Source organism: Aethalodelphis obliquidens, unplaced genomic scaffold, assembly GCF_003676395.1.
Source record: "Aethalodelphis obliquidens isolate GAN/ISIS:26980383/991018 unplaced genomic scaffold, ASM367639v1 scaffold21, whole genome shotgun sequence".
Taxonomy (NCBI): Eukaryota; Metazoa; Chordata; class Mammalia; order Artiodactyla; family Delphinidae; genus Aethalodelphis; species Aethalodelphis obliquidens.
The window spans coordinates 24,495,077-24,510,941 of NW_020837965.1; the positions used below are offsets into that span (position 1 = coordinate 24,495,077).

Below are 15,865 nucleotides of genomic sequence, written 5' to 3' on the forward strand. Positions count from 1 at the left end.
CATCACACCACCATCCCCACCCCCCGCGGCTTTCCCCCCTTGGTGTCCATACGTTTGTTCTCTACATCTGTGTCTCAACTTCTGCCCTGCAAACCGGTTCATCTGTACCATTTTTCTAGGTTCCACATACATGCGTTAATATACAATATTTGTTTTTCTCTTTCTGACTTACTTCACTCTGTATGACAGTCTCTAGATACATCCACGTCTCAACAAATGACCCAATTTCATTCCTTTTTATGGCTGAGTAATATTCCATTGTATATATGTACCACAACTTCTTTATCCATTCGTCTGTCAATGGGCATTTAGGTTGCTTCCATGACCTGGCTATTGTAAATAGTGCTGCAATGAACATTGGGGTACATGTGTCTTTTTGAATTATGGTTTTCTCTGGGTATAGACCCAGTAGTGGGATTGCTGGATCATACAGTAATTCTATTTTTAGTTTTTTAAGGAACCTCCATACTGTTCTACACAGTGGCTGTATCAGTTTAGATTCCCACCAACAGTGCAAGAGGGTTCCCTTTTATTCACACCCTCTCCAGCGTTTGTTGTTTGTAGATTTTCTGATGACGCCCATTCTAACTGGTGTGAGGTGATACCTCATTGTAGTTTTGATTTGCATTTCTCTAATGATTAGTGATGTTGAGCAGCTTTTCATGTGCTTCTTGGCCATCTGTATGTCTTCTTTGGAGCAATGTCTATTTTGGTCTTCAGCCTATTTTTGGATTGGGTTGTTTGTTTCTTTAATATTGAGCTGCATGAGCTGTTTATATATTTTGGAGATTAATCCTTTGATTGTTGATTCATTTGCAAATATTTTCTCCCATTCTGAGGGTTGTCTTTTCGTCTTGTTTATGGTTTCCTTTGCTGTGTCAAAGCTTATAAGTTTCATTAGGTCCCATTTGTTTATTTTTATTTCCATTATTCTAGGAGGTGGATCAAAAAAGATCTTGCTGTGATTTATGTCAAAGAGTGTTCTTCCTATGTTTTTCTCTAAGAGTTTTATAGTGTCCAGTCTTACATTTAGGTCTCGAATCCAGTTTGAGTTTATTTTTGTGTATGGTGTTAGGGAGTGTTCTAATTTCATTCTTTTACATGTAGTTGTCCAGTTTTCCCAGCACCACTTATTGAAGAGACTGTCTTTTTTCCATTGTATATACTTGCCCCCTTTATCATAGATTAGTTGACCATAGGTGCATGGGTTTACCTCTGGGCTTTCTATCTTGTTCCATTGATCTATATTTCTGTTTCTGTGCCAGTACCATATTGTCTTGATTAGTGTAGTTTTGTAGTATAGTCTGAAGTCAGGGAGTCTGATTCCTCCCGCTCCGTTTTTTTCCCCTCTTTTACGTCTCCATACAAATTTTAAGATTTTTTGTTCTAGTTCCATAAAAAATGCCATTGGTAATTTGATAGGGATTGCATTGAATCTGTAGATTGCTGTGGGTGGTATAGTCATTTTCACAATATTGATTCTTCCAATCCAAGAACATGTTATATCTCTCCATCTGTTGGTATCATCTTTAATTTCTTTCATCAGTGTCTTATAATTTTCTGCCTACAGGTCTTTTGTCTCCCTAGGTAGGTTTATTCCTAGGTATTTTATTCTTTTTGGTGCATTGGTAAATGAGAGTGTTTCCTTAATTTCTCTTTCAGATTTTTCATCATTAGTATATAGGAATGAAAGAAATTTCTGTGCATTAATTTTGTATCCTGCAGCTTTACCAAATTCATTAATTAGCTCTAGTAGTTTTCTGGTGGCATTTTTTGGATTCTCTATGAATAGTATCATGTCATCTGCAAACAGTGAGAGTTTTACTTCTTCTTTTCAATATGTATTCCTCTTATTTCTTTTTCTTCTCTGATTGCCATGGCTAGGACTTCCAAAACTATGTTGAATAATAGTGGTGAGTGGACATCCTTGTCTTGTTCCTGATCTTAGAGAAAAGGCTTTCAGTTTTTCACCATTGAGAATGATGTTTGCTGTGGGTTTGTCATATATGGCCTTTATTATGTTGAGGTAGGTTCCCTCTATGCCCAGTTTCTGGAGAGTTTTAATCATAAATGGGTGTTGAATTTTGTCAAAAGCTTTTTCTGCATCTATTGAGATGATCGTATGGTTTTTAGTCTTCAATTTGTAATATGGTGTATCACATTGATTGATTTGCATATATTGAAGAATCCTTGCATCCCTGGGATAAATCTCACTTGTTCATGGTGTATGATCCTTTTAATGTGTTGTTGGATTCTGTTTGCTAGTATTTTGTTGAGGATATTTGCGTCTATATTCATCAGTGATATTGGTCTGTAATTTTCTTTTTTTGTAGTATCTTTGTCTGGTTTTGGTATCAGGGTGATGATGGCCTCGTAGAATGAGTTTGAGAGTGTTCCTTCCTCTGCAATTTTTTGGAAGAGTTTGAGAAGGATTGGTGTTAGCTCTTCTCTAAATGTTTGATAGAATTCACCTGTGAAGCCATCTGGTCCTGTACTTTTATTTGTGGAAGATTTTTAATCACAGTTTCAATTTCATTACTTGTGATTGGTCTGTTCATATTTTCTATTTCTTCCTGGTTCAGTCTTGGAAGGTTATACCTTTCTAAGAATTTGTCCATTTCTTCCAGGTTGTCCATTTTTTTGGCATAGAGTTGACTGTAGTAGTCTCTTAGGATGGTTTGTATTTCTGCAGTGTCTGTTGTAACTTTTCCATTTCTAATTTTATTGATTTGAGTCCTCTCCCTCTTATTCTTGGAGTCTGGCTAATGGTTTATCAATTTTTTTTATCTTCTCAAAGAACCATCTTTTAGTTTTATTGATCTTTGCTATTGTTTTCTTTGTTTCTATTTCATTTATTTCTGCTCTGATCTTTATGATTTCTTTCCTTCTGCTAACTTTGGGTTCTGTTTGTTCTTCTTTCTCTAGTTTCTTTAGGTGTAAGGTTAGATTGTTTATTTGAAATTTTTCTTGTTTCTTGAGGTAGGCTTGTATAGCTATAAACTTCCCTCATAGAACAGCTTTTGCTGCATCCCATAGGTTTTTGATCATCGTGTTTTCATTCTCATTTGTCTCTAGGTATTTTTTGATTTCCTGTTTGATTTCTTCAGTGATCTCTTGGTTATTTAGTAATGTATTGTTTAGCCTCCATGTGTTTGTGTTTTTCAGGTTTTTTTCCCTGTAATTCCCTTCTAATCTCATAGCGTTGTGGTCAGAAAAGATGCTTGATATGATTTCAATTTTTTAAAATTTACTGAGGCTTGATTTGTGACCCAAGATGTGATCTATCCTGGAGAATGTTTCATGCACACTTGAGAAGAAAATGTTATCTGCTGTTTTTGAATGGAATGTCCTATAAATATCAATTAAATCTATCTGGTCTATTGTGTCATTTAAAGCTTCTGTTTCCTTATTTATTTTCATTTTGGATGATCGGTCCATTGGTGTAAGTGAGGTGTTAAAGTCCCCCACTATTATTGTGTTACTGTCGATTTCCTCTTTTATAGCTGTTAGCAGTTGCCTTATTGCCCTATTGAAGTGCTCCTATGTTGGGTGCATATATATTTATAATTGTTATATCTTCTTCTTGGATTGATCCCTTGATCATTATGTAGTGTCCTTCCTTGTCTCTTGTAACATTCTCTATTTTAAAGTCTATTTTATCTGATATGAGTATTGCTACTCCAGCTTTCTTTTGATTTCCATTTGCATGGAATATCTCTTTCCATCCCTTCACTTTCAGTCTGTATGTGTCCCTAGGTCTGAAGTGGGTCTCTTGTAGACAGCATATATATGGGTCTTGTTTTTGTATCGATTCAGCCAGTCTATGTCTTTTGGTTGGAGCATTTAATCCATTCACGTTTAAGGTAATTATCGATATGTATGTTCCTGTGACCATTTTCTTAATTGTTTTGGGTTTGTTTCTGTAGGTCCTTTTCTTCTCTTGTGTTTCCCACTTAGAGAAGTTCCTTTAGCATTTGTTGTAGAGCTGGTTTGGTGGTGCTGAATTCTCTTAGCTTTTGCTTGTCTGTAAAGCTTTTGATTTCTCCATTGAATCTGAATGAGATCCTTGGCGGGTAGAGTAATCTTGGCTGTAGATTCTTCCCTTTCATCACTTTATGTATATCATGCCTCTCCCTTCTGGCTTGTAGAGTTTCTGCTGAGAAATCAGCTGTTAACCTTATGGGAGTTCCCCTGTATGTTTGTCGTTTTTCCCTTGCTGCATTCAATAATTTTTCTTTGTCTTTAATTTTTGCCAATTTCTACTATGTGTCTCGGCATGTTTCTCCTTGGGTTTATCCTGTATGGGACTCACTGCGCTTCCTGGACTTGGGTGGCTATTTCCTTTCCTATGTTAGGGAAGTTTTTGACTATAATCTCTTCAACTATTTTCTCTGGTCCTTTCTCTCTCTCTTCTCCTTCTGGCACCCCTATAATGCGAATGTTGTTGCGTTTAATGTTGTCCCAGAGGTCTCTTAGGCTGTCTTCATTTCTTTTCATTCTTTTTTCTTTATTCTGTTCCATAGCAGTGAATTCCACCATTCTGTCTTCCAGGTCACTTATCCGTTCTTCTGCCTCAGTTATTCTGCTATTGATTCTTTCTAGTGTACTTTTCATTTCAGTTATTGTATTGTTCATCTCTGTTTGTTTGTTCTTTAATTCTTCTAGGTCTTTGTTAAACATTTCTTGCATCTTCTCGATCTTTGCCTCCATTCTTTTTCCGAGGTCCTGGATCATCTTCACTATCATTATTCTGAATTCTTTTTCTGGAAGGTTGCCTATCTCCATTCATTTAGTTGTTTTTCTGGTGTTTTATCTTGTTCCTTCATCTGGTACATAGTCCTCTGCCTTTTCATCTTGTCTATCCTCCTGTGAATGTGGTTTTTGTTCCACAGGCTGCAGGATTGTAGTTCTTCTTGCTTCTGCTCTCTGCCCTCTGGTGGATGAGGCTATCTACGTGGCTTCTTTGACTCATTTTTTAATGAAGTTGTTTATTTTCTTTTTTTTCCCTTAATTTTATTTATTTATTTCTGGCTGTGCTGTTCTTTGTTGCTGCGCATGGGGTTTCTCTACTTGCAGCAAGCAGGGGCTACTCTTCGTTGCAGTGCATGGGCTTCTCATTGTGGTGGCTTCTCTTGTTGCAGAGCATGGGCTCTAGGTGTGTGGGTTTCAGTAGTTGTGGCACACAGTATCAGTAGTTGTGGCCTGCGGGCTCTAGAGCGCAGGCTCAGTAGTTGTGGCACACGGGCTTAGTTGCTTCGTGGCATGTGAGATCTCCCTGGGCCAGGGCTCGAACCCGTGTCTCCTGCATTGGCAGGCAGATTCTTAAGCACTGCGCCACCAGGGAAGTCCCAAGTTGTTTGTTTTCTTATTGTTGACTTTAAGAATTCTTTGTGTGTTTTGGATAATAGTCATTTATCAGACATGTCTTGCAAATATTTTTTCCCCCAATTTGTGGCTTGTATTTTGTTCTTTTGAAACTTTCTTTGCAGAGCCGAAACTTTTCATTTTAATGAAGTCCAACTTATCAATTGTTTCACATATGTCTTTGGTGTTGTATGTAAAAAGTCATCAGTTAACCCACCTCCTAGCAAAATGGAAATAGAAACAAAAATAAACAAATGGGACCTAATGAAACTTATAAGCTTTTGCACAGAAAAGGAAATCATAAACAAAACCAAAAGACAACCCTCAGAATGGGAGAAAATATTTGCAAATTAAGCAACTGACAAAGGATTAATCTCCAAAATTTACAAGCAGCTCATGCAGCTCAATAACAAAAAAACAAACAACCCAATCCCAAAAATGGGCAGAAGACCTAAATAGACATTTCTCCAAAGAAGATATACAGATTGCCAACAAACACATGAAAGAATGCCCAACATCATTAATCATTAGAGCAATGCAAATCAAAACTACAATGAGATATCATCTCACACCGGTCAGAATGGCCATCATCAAAAAGTCTAGAAACAATGAATGCTGGAGAGGATGTGGAGAAAAGGGAACACTCTTGCACTGTTGGTGAGAATGTAAATTGATACAGCCACTATGGAGAACAGTATGGAGGTTCCTTAAAAAACTAAAAATGGAACTACCATATGACCCAGCAATCCCACTACTGGGCATATACCCTGAGAAAACCATAATTCAAAAAGAGTCATGTACCAAAATGTTCATTGCAGCTCTATTTACAATAGCCAGGACATGGAAGCAACCTAAGTGTCCATCAACAGATGAATAAAGAAGATGTGGCACATATATACAATGGAATATTACTCAGCCATCAAAAGAAACGAAATTGAGTTATTTGTAGTGAGGTGAATGGACCTAGAGTCTGTCATACAGAGTGAAGTAAGTCAGAAAGAGAAAAACAAATACCATATGCTAATACATATATATGGAATCTAAGAAAAACAGTCATGAAGAACCTAGGGGTAAGACGGGAATAAAGACACAGACCTACTAGATCATGGACTTGAGGTTATGGGGAGGGGGAAGGGTAAGCTGGGACAAAGTGAGAGAGTTGCATGGACATATATACACTACCAAACGTAAAATAGATAGCTAGTGGGAAGCAGCCACATAGCACAGGGAGATCAGCTAGGTGCTTTGTGACCACCTACAGGGGTGGGATAGGGAGGGTGGGAGGGAGGGAGATGCAAGAGGGAAGAGATATGGGAACATATGTATATGTATAACTGATTCACTTTGTTATAAAGCAGAAACTAACACACCATTGTAAAGCAATTATACTCCAATAAAGATGTTAAAAAAAAAAAGTCATCACTGAATACAACATCAGCTAGATTTTCTCTTAGGTTATCTTCTAGGGGCTTTATTGTTTTACATTTTTCATTTAGGTCTGTGATCCATTTTGAGTTAATTTTTAGGAAGAGTGTAAGGTCTCTGTCTAGATTTCTTTCTTTCTTTTTTTAAATGTGGATGTCCTGTTGTTCCAGCACCACTTACTGAAAAGTGCTCCTTTGTCAAAAATCAGTTGCCCATATTTATGTGGGCCTTATTTCTGGGCTGTATTCTGTTCCATGGATCAGTTTGTGAATTCTTTTACCAATACCACAGTCTTGATTATTGTAGCTTTATAGTAAGTCTTGAAGTCAGATACTGCCATACCTCCAACTTTGTTTCTCAATATTGCGTTGGCTATTCTGGGTTTTTTTTTTTTTTTTTTTTTTTTTTTTTTTTGCCTATCCATATAAACTTTAGGATCACTGTGTCTATATCCACAAAACAACTTGCTGGGATTTTGATTGGAATTGCCTTGAATCTATAGATCAATTTGGAAAGAAGTGACATTTAGACAATATTGACTCTTCCTATCAATGAACATGGAATATCTTTCCATTTATTTAGTTCTTCTTTGATTATTTTCATCTGAGTTTTATAGTTTTCCTCATATAGTATTTATACATATTTTTTCAGTTTTATACCTAAGTATTTCATTTTTTCGGTGCCAATGTAAATAATATTATGTTTTTAATTTCAAATTCCACGTGTTCATTGCTATTATATAGGAAAGTGATTGACTTTTATTTATTTACCTTGTATCCTGCAGCCTTGCTATATTTGCTTATGAGTTCCAGGAGTTTTTTGGTTAGTTCTTTTGTATTTTCTATATAGATGACCATTTCATGTGTTAATAAAGACAGTTTTATTTCTTTTTTCACTAATAGTATACTTTTTATTTCCTTTTATTCTTTTGTTATGTTAGCTATAACTTCCAGTACAATATAGAAAAGAAGTGTTGAGAGGGAACATCCTTGCATTGATACTGATATTGGTGGGAAAGCTTCAAATTTTACATCATTAGGTATGATATTATCTATAGGTTTTTTTGTAAATATTCTTTCTCAAGTTGAGGAAATTCCTCTGTATTCCTAGTTTACTGAGAGTTTTTTTTCTCATGAATTGCTGTTGTATTTTATCAGATGCTTTTTCTGCATCTATTGATATGATCATGTGAGTATTCTCCTTTAGCCTTTTGATGTGATAGATTACACTAATTGACTTTTGAATACTGAACAAGCCTTGCATAGTGGGATAAATTCCAGTTGATCATATTGTATTTCTTTTTATACATTGTTGGATTCAATTTGCTAATATTTTGTTGAGGATTTTTGCACCTATGTTCATGAGAGATATTGTTCTGTAGTTTTTCTGTATTTTTATTAGGGTAATGCTGGCTTCATAGAATGGGTTATGAAGTGTCTTCTCAGCTTGTATCTTCTTAAAAAGGCTTTAACAATCTACAGATTCAGTGCTATCCCTAACAAACTACAACTGGCATTTTTCACAGAACTAGAACAAAAAATTTCACAATTTGTATGGAAACACAAAAGACCCCCAATAGCCAAAGCAATCTTGAGAAAGAAAAACGGGGCTGGAGGAATCAGGCTCCCTGACTTCAGACTATACTACAAAGCTACAGTAATCAAGATAGTATGGGCTTCCCGGCTGGCGCAGTGGTTGAGAGTCCGCCTGCGAATGCAGGGGACACGGGTTCGTGCCCCAGTCCAGGAAGATCCCACATGCCGCGGAGCAGCTGGACCCGTGAGCCATGGCTGCTGAGCCTGCGCATCCAGAGCCTGTGCTCTGCAACGGGAGAGGCCACAGCAGTGAGAGGCCCACATACCACAAAAAAAAAGGTAGTATGGTACTGGCACAGAAACAGAAATATAGATCAATGGTACAGGATAGGAAGCCCAGAGATAAACCCACGCACACATGGTCAACTAATCTATGACAATGGAGGCAAGAATATACAGTGGAGAAAAGACAGCCCTTCAATAAGTGGTGCTGGGAAAACTGGACAACTACATGTAAAAGTATGAAATTAGAACACTCCCTAACACCATACACAAAAATAAACTCAAAATGGATTAAACACCTAAATATAAGGCCAGACACCATCAAACTCTTAGAGGGAAACATAGGCAGAACACTCTATGACATAAATCACAGCAAGATCCTTTTTGACCCACCTCCTAGAGAAATGGAAATAAAAACAAAAATAAACAAATGGGACCTAATGAAACTTAAAAGCTTTTGCACAGCAAATGAAACCATAAACAAGACGAAAAGACAACCCTCAGAAAGGGAGAAAATATTTGCAAATGAAGCAACTGACAAAGGATTAATCTCCAAAATATACAAGCAGCTCATGCAGCTCAATATCAAGAAAACAAACAACCCAATCCAAAACTGGGCAGAAGAGCTAAGTAGACATTTCTCCAAAGAAGTTATACAGATTGCCAACAAACACATGAAAGAATGCTTAACATCATTAATCATTAGAGAAATGCAAATCAAAACTACAAGATATCATCTCACACTGGTCAGAATGGCCATCATCAAAAAATCTACAAACAATAAATGCTGGAGAGGGTGTGGAGAAAAGGGAGCCCTCTTGCACTTTTGGTGGGAATGTAAATTGATACAGCCACTATGGAGCACAGTATGGAGGTTCCTTAAAAAACTAAAAATAGAACTACCATATGACCCAGCAATCCCACTACTGGGCATATACCCTGAGAAAACCATAATTCAAAAAGAGTCATGTACCAAAATGTTCATTGCAGCTCTATTTACAATAGCCAGGACACGGAAGCAACCTAAGTGTCCATCATTGGATGAATGGATAAAGAAGATGCAGCACATATATACAATGGAATATTACTCAGCCATAATAAGAAGCAAAATTGAGTTATTTGTAGTTAGGTGGATGGACCTAGAGTCTGTCATACAGAGTGAAGTAAGTCAGAAAGAGAAAAACAAATACCATATGCTAATACATATATATGGAATCTAAAAAACAAACAACAAAATGGTCATGAAGAACCTAGGGGCAAGACGGGAATAAAGACACAGACCTACTAGATCATGGACTTGAGGTTATGGGGAGGGGGAAGGGTAAGCTGGGACAAAGTGAGAGAGTTGCATGGACATATATACACTACCAAACGTAAAATAGATAGCTAGTGGGAAGCAGCCGCATAGCACAGGGAGATCAGCTAGGTGGTTTGTGACCACCTAGAGGGCTGGGATAGGGAGGGTAGGAGGGAGGGAAATGCAAGAGTGAAGAGATATGGGGACATATTTATATGTATAACTGATTCACTTTGTTATACAGCAGAAACCAACACACCATTGTAAAGCAATTATACCCCAATAAAGATGTTAAATAAATAAATAAATAAATAAGTCTTTAAGAGAACTGTTATAATTTTTTCCTTAAATATTTGGTAAAATTCACCAGACAACCCACCTGGGTGTGGTGCTGTCTGTTTTGGAAGGTTATTAATCATAGACCTATTTCTTTAATGGATGTAGGCCTATTCATATTGTCTATTTCTTCTTGTTTGGATTTTAGCAAATTGTGTCTTTTGAGGAACTAGTCTATTTCATCTAGGTTATCAAATTTGTGGGCATGGATTTCACAGCATTCTGTGACTATTCTTCTAATGTCCCAGGGATCTGTAGTGCTTTCTCCTTAGACTTTCTATAATAGTAATTTGTGTCCTCTCATTTTTTTTCTTAGCCTGGCTAGTAGCTTACTGTTTTTATTGATCTTTTAAAATAAACAGCTTTTTGTTTCATTGATTTTTCTCTGTTGATTCTCTGTTTTCAGTTTCATTGATTCTGCTTTAATTTTTATTATGTCTTTTTTTCTGCTTACTCTGGATTTAGTTTGTTCTTTTCCTAGTTTTCTAAGGCAGAAACTTAGATTACTGATTTTACATATTTCTTTTTTTCTTTAAATAAAAATTGTATATATTTAAGATGTACAACATGATGTTTTGATGTACATATATATATAGAGAAATAATTACCACAGACAAGCTAATTAACATATTCATCTCACACACTTTTATATTTTGCTTTTTTGTTTTTGTGATAAGAGCATCTGAAACTACTCTCTTAACAAATTTCCAGTATACAATATATTTATTAACTATGGTCACCGTGCTGTACATTAGATTTCTGGAACTTACCTACCTTACATAATAGCAGATTTGTACCTTAGACCAACATCTTTCTATTTCCTCCACCTCCCTGCTTCTGGTAACCAGTAGTCTAGTCTCTGATTCTGTGAATTCATCTTTTTTAGATTCCATGTGTCAGATCATTCAGGATTTTTCTTTCTGTATCTGGCTTATTTCACTTAGCATAATGTCCTCCATGTTCATCCATGTTGTTGCAAAAGACAGGATGTCCTCCTTTAAGGCTGAAAAATATTACACTGTATATATATACCACAATTTCTTTATCCATTCATCTGTCAGCAAACACTTAGGTCTTCTTTTCTAATGTATGCATTCAATGCTATAAATTGCCCTCCAAGTACTGTTTTTGCTGCATCCATTTTTTTGTTTTTTTGGTGTTTTTGAAACAGGAGATGTTAACATAAATGAACGAGAAGCTCATTGAATGAGAAGCAGTTATGGACATATGTTGATGACAGGTCATATAAAAAACATTAGGATTGAACAGATTGTGTTCTCTAAATTTTATTAACAGCCCAAACATGATCTAGTCTGTTATGTCTGTGACTAACAAGTGGATAGACAGATGTTTGTATCATTCAGGATTTATTCCTAGTGTCTTTGCATTCATAGATATTGATGTATTATTATAATTGAATGTGTAAATAAAATCCTATCTTAATTGTTTAAAATAAGAGAAAGCACAGATCATTGGAAGACCATGTTTTATGAGACAATGATAATTATTAGTTTGGGTTTTTGCTACAGATGTTTATAGAAAGAAAAAATTCCTAGCCTACTCCCATTTTTGATAAGGGACATATAATTCATTGCATATAATAATATTTCTGTTCTGGATTACTGGCTGGTTTACCATTTTGACTTTTTTCATATAATAAGCATATAATTTAATCATTCCATGTGTAGTTAAGTAAATAAATGAACATATAAAATTGAATCAAGCAGAGTCATCACTGAGAATGTGAAATAAGAATTTTTAAAAATGAGATTATGGGTTCTTTCCTTTTCTGTTTTTTTTAAACTGAAGTATAGTTGATATATAATATATAAATTACAGGGGTACAATATAGTGATTCACAATTTTTAAAGGTTATGTACTCCATTTATAGTTATTATAAACTATTGACTATATTCCCCGTGTTATACAACACATCCTTGTAGCTTATTTTACACCTAATAGTTTGTACCTCATAATTCCTTACCCCTATATTTCCCCTCCCCCTTTTCTCTCCCCACTGATAACCACTAGTTTGTTCTCTGTATCTGCTAGTCTGCTTCTTTTTTGTTATATTCACTAGTTTGTTGTATTTGTTAGATTCATACTTTCTTTCTCTGTCTGACTTCACTTAATATCAATATGATAATCTCTAGGTCCATCCATGTTGCTGCAAATGGCATTATTTCATTCTTTTTTATGGCTGAGTAGTATTCCATCACACACACACACACACCACATCTTCTTTATCCATTCATCTGTTCATGGACACTTAGGTTTCTTCCATATCTTGGCAATTGTAAATAATACTGCTGTGAACATTTGGGTGCATGTATCTTTTCAAATTAGTGGGTTTTTTTCTGAATATATACCCAGGAGTGGAATTGCTGGATTATATGATAGTTCTATTTTTAGGTTTCTGAGAAACCTCCATACTGTTTTCCATGTTTCCTACCAACAGTATATGAGGGTTTCCTTTTCTCCACATCCTTGCCAACATTTGTTATTTGTGTTATGTTTCATGATGGCCATTCTGACAGGTGTGAGGTGGTATCTCACTGTGGTTTTGATTTGCATTTCCCTGATGGTTAGCGATGTTGAGTATCTTCTCATGTGCCTGTTGGCCGCCTGCTTTTCCTCTTTGGAAGAATGCTTATTCAGTTCTTCTGCTCATTTTTAATTTTTTTTTTTATGTTGAGTTGTATGAGCTGTTTGTATATGTTGGATATTAACCTCTTATTGGATTTAAAGGTACCCAAATAAAGATTTAAATGTACCTAATTCTGCAAAAGTAGCATCCATTAAAATTATCTTTTATTCTGTTAAAACTGTTAAACTATATATATATATATATATATATATATATATATATATATATATATATATATGTTGTTTCCTTTCCCGTTGTGGAGCACAGGCTCTGGACGCGCAGGCCCAGCGGCCATGGCTCACGGGCCCAGCCGCTCCGCGGCATGTGGGATCTTTCTGGACCGGGGCACAAACCCGTGTCCCCTGCATCGACAAGCGGACTCTCAACCACTGCGCCACCAGGGAAGCCCCCTATAAAGATATTTTTGATAAATATCTTTCTTATTCTTATGTGTGAATTCAACAGTGGCTATAACTAAAAGTATCTAAAAGTAAAAGTCGAATACTGGATTAATTAAAAAGGACCGAAGTTTATAACTCCCTAGCTCCAAGTAACTAAAATACGCTTAAATTCTAGTTTAATTCTCCTTCTTCCTCCACAGAATGACCACAGGACAGCACACTTATTCATTTTCTAAGAAGCAAAATCTTGGCAGTTAGCTCTGTGAGTTAAGAACCTAGAGAAAAATAAGTAAGAATTGAAGTTCCTATCCTTGGGTAGGATGATTTGTTCACAAATACTTAGTGGTATTTCAAAAGAATCAATGTGTATAAAGGAAATAAAAATCCCAAATATGGACCAATGATGGAAATATGTTATGAATCAAAAATTATGTTTAGTCTAATTCAGCAGTCTAATTCAGTAGTCGTTTCATTCATTTTTAGAACTACTTAATATTACATTTTATGTTCCTCCACAAATGACTTAAACATTTCCATATCGGTACAGCACTGGCTGGTAACTGTGTGGCAACCCACAAGCCCATGGAAGACTCTGTGTTTGAGAAGTGATTAAAGGTGGTGCTTTCATCACTTTTCATTGAACCATCATTAAAACATGGGCAAACTAAATAAAAGTAACACCCAGATGGACCAATGGTGAATGTGGATTTGGTATGAAGCATGGATGTTGATTGATCACACATGTTCTCTGAGGTCCATTATAAAAGGAGATTTTGTTCCTGGAATTTTATGATTATATTGTTATTCATGGATCAATTAATAAGTAAATACAGAAAGAACAACGTGTCTGGATCGATGATGAGTTCCATGGGGTATCTGAAACAGGAGTTTTGATTAAATCCATATGCAATTCTGAGGTCCATTGCAAAGAGGCACATGGTTAAATTATTCCCTCTGTGGGAAATGAGCACATGGTACCTTGTGTTTGTACTTTTGTGGTTCTTGGGGATGGATTGTATTTTTATTATAAAGTTGAGCCATAAATAAGTGAAATGTATCAATGAATTTAAAAATATAATAAGTCATGTACCTATTATTAAGGAATGTAACGAAACATGGATTGTTATTAAAATCTAGCTGAGACTCTGACTCTTTACTATACATTAATAGTAGAGACTGTTACTGCTCTGGAAAGTGGTATATGTATGGTCATTTGTATATAACAGTTTTTGTTCTGTGGTGGTGGTGGGTTGCTGACTGGTTGTGGTATTAAGGAAATGCAAATGCATTTACTTGTATAAATACTTGTTTAAATAACCACTTAATTGAGAGCCAGAGACCACTGATGAGAATGTTTTGTAAGACAACACTTCTAATTAATCCAATCCTGTTTTTCATTGATTTTTGTTAAAACAATAAAAAAAGAAGCAAGTCTGTTATTCTCAATGGCAATGACCATAGATAGACATAAATTTTGTTCAGTGTTCTTGTCTAGTGGATAAGATCACAGATACTGATATGCTTGTATAAGGGAAAGAAGGTATAATTTTATATCTTAATCTATTTTTTAGGAAGTCAGCAAACCACAGACCAATTCAGAACACATGTTTTGATATCAGGATACTGACTCATTTTGTTTTCTGAGTCAGATATTCTAGGAAAAATTCTAAGCTCTTCTATTCTTTGAAAGGTACACCTGAACTTTTCCAAGTTCCAGTAATTTGATTCTGGGTTAGTGTCTAACCATTTTGAGTTTTCTTTAGAAAAATAAAGACATGATAATATTATTCTTTGAAAAATAAAATGAATCAGTAGGTGAATGAATCCATAAGTCCATATAGTGGAGGATTGGTGAGATGGTACCATGAAACATATTAAATATGTCCAATTCTGCAGAAGTCCAATAAGATGATCTTGGCTCTTCCTATGTAAGTAGCAGGTAAAGTCAGATATCTGTAATTGTAGTTTTAATTTTGTGTTGAACAATGAATTCGGTGGTATTCATATAATTTAATAGTAAAATGTAAGTAAATAAAAGAGTGCCATTCTTAGGAAAATGATGAGAATGTGTTATAGCAATTTGAAAAAAGCTAACTCTATAGTTTTTGATAATAGGCTCTTATTTTTCTTTATAGAATGAACACCACACATCTGATTTAATCATTCTCTAAAGGTGAAGACCCTTACTTCTGAGACTAAGGAGCTTAAAGACCGAAATAAGGAAACATCAATGTTGGTGTTCTAAGCTCCAATGGGGGTTATTAATGGGATCCCACTAAATTATTTCAATAAAATAAATAGTTAAATAGTACATGAAATTAAGGAATGCCAGTTACCAGCTCATGATTGGAATGTGTCATAAACTAACATTTATGATTAATTTGACCCGGCCCAACTAAGGACCGTTACTAAAGTGATGGAGGGCATTTCACGTATTTTCAGAGCAGTTTAACTTCCTACTTAATATTCTTGCCACATTTGCTGAATCCATTTCTTCATTGATTAAGATCTCAGTTGTTAACTCTTTGAGGCTGGAGTACTTTGGAAGATGGCAGATGTCATTTTTGTTAGTTGTGGG

General features: G+C 35.6%; 1 non-coding gene across 1 annotated transcript; it reads left to right on the plus strand.

Annotated features, from left to right (window-relative positions):
- Nucleotides 1–14,135: 14,135 nt before the first annotated feature.
- On the plus strand, nt 14,136–14,210 carry LOC113627829 (small nucleolar RNA SNORD113/SNORD114 family). Its single transcript, XR_003435745.1, has one exon. It is a non-coding gene; the product is annotated as a small nucleolar RNA SNORD113/SNORD114 family (small nucleolar RNA).
- The last annotated feature ends 1,655 nt before the right edge of the window (nt 14,211–15,865 follow it).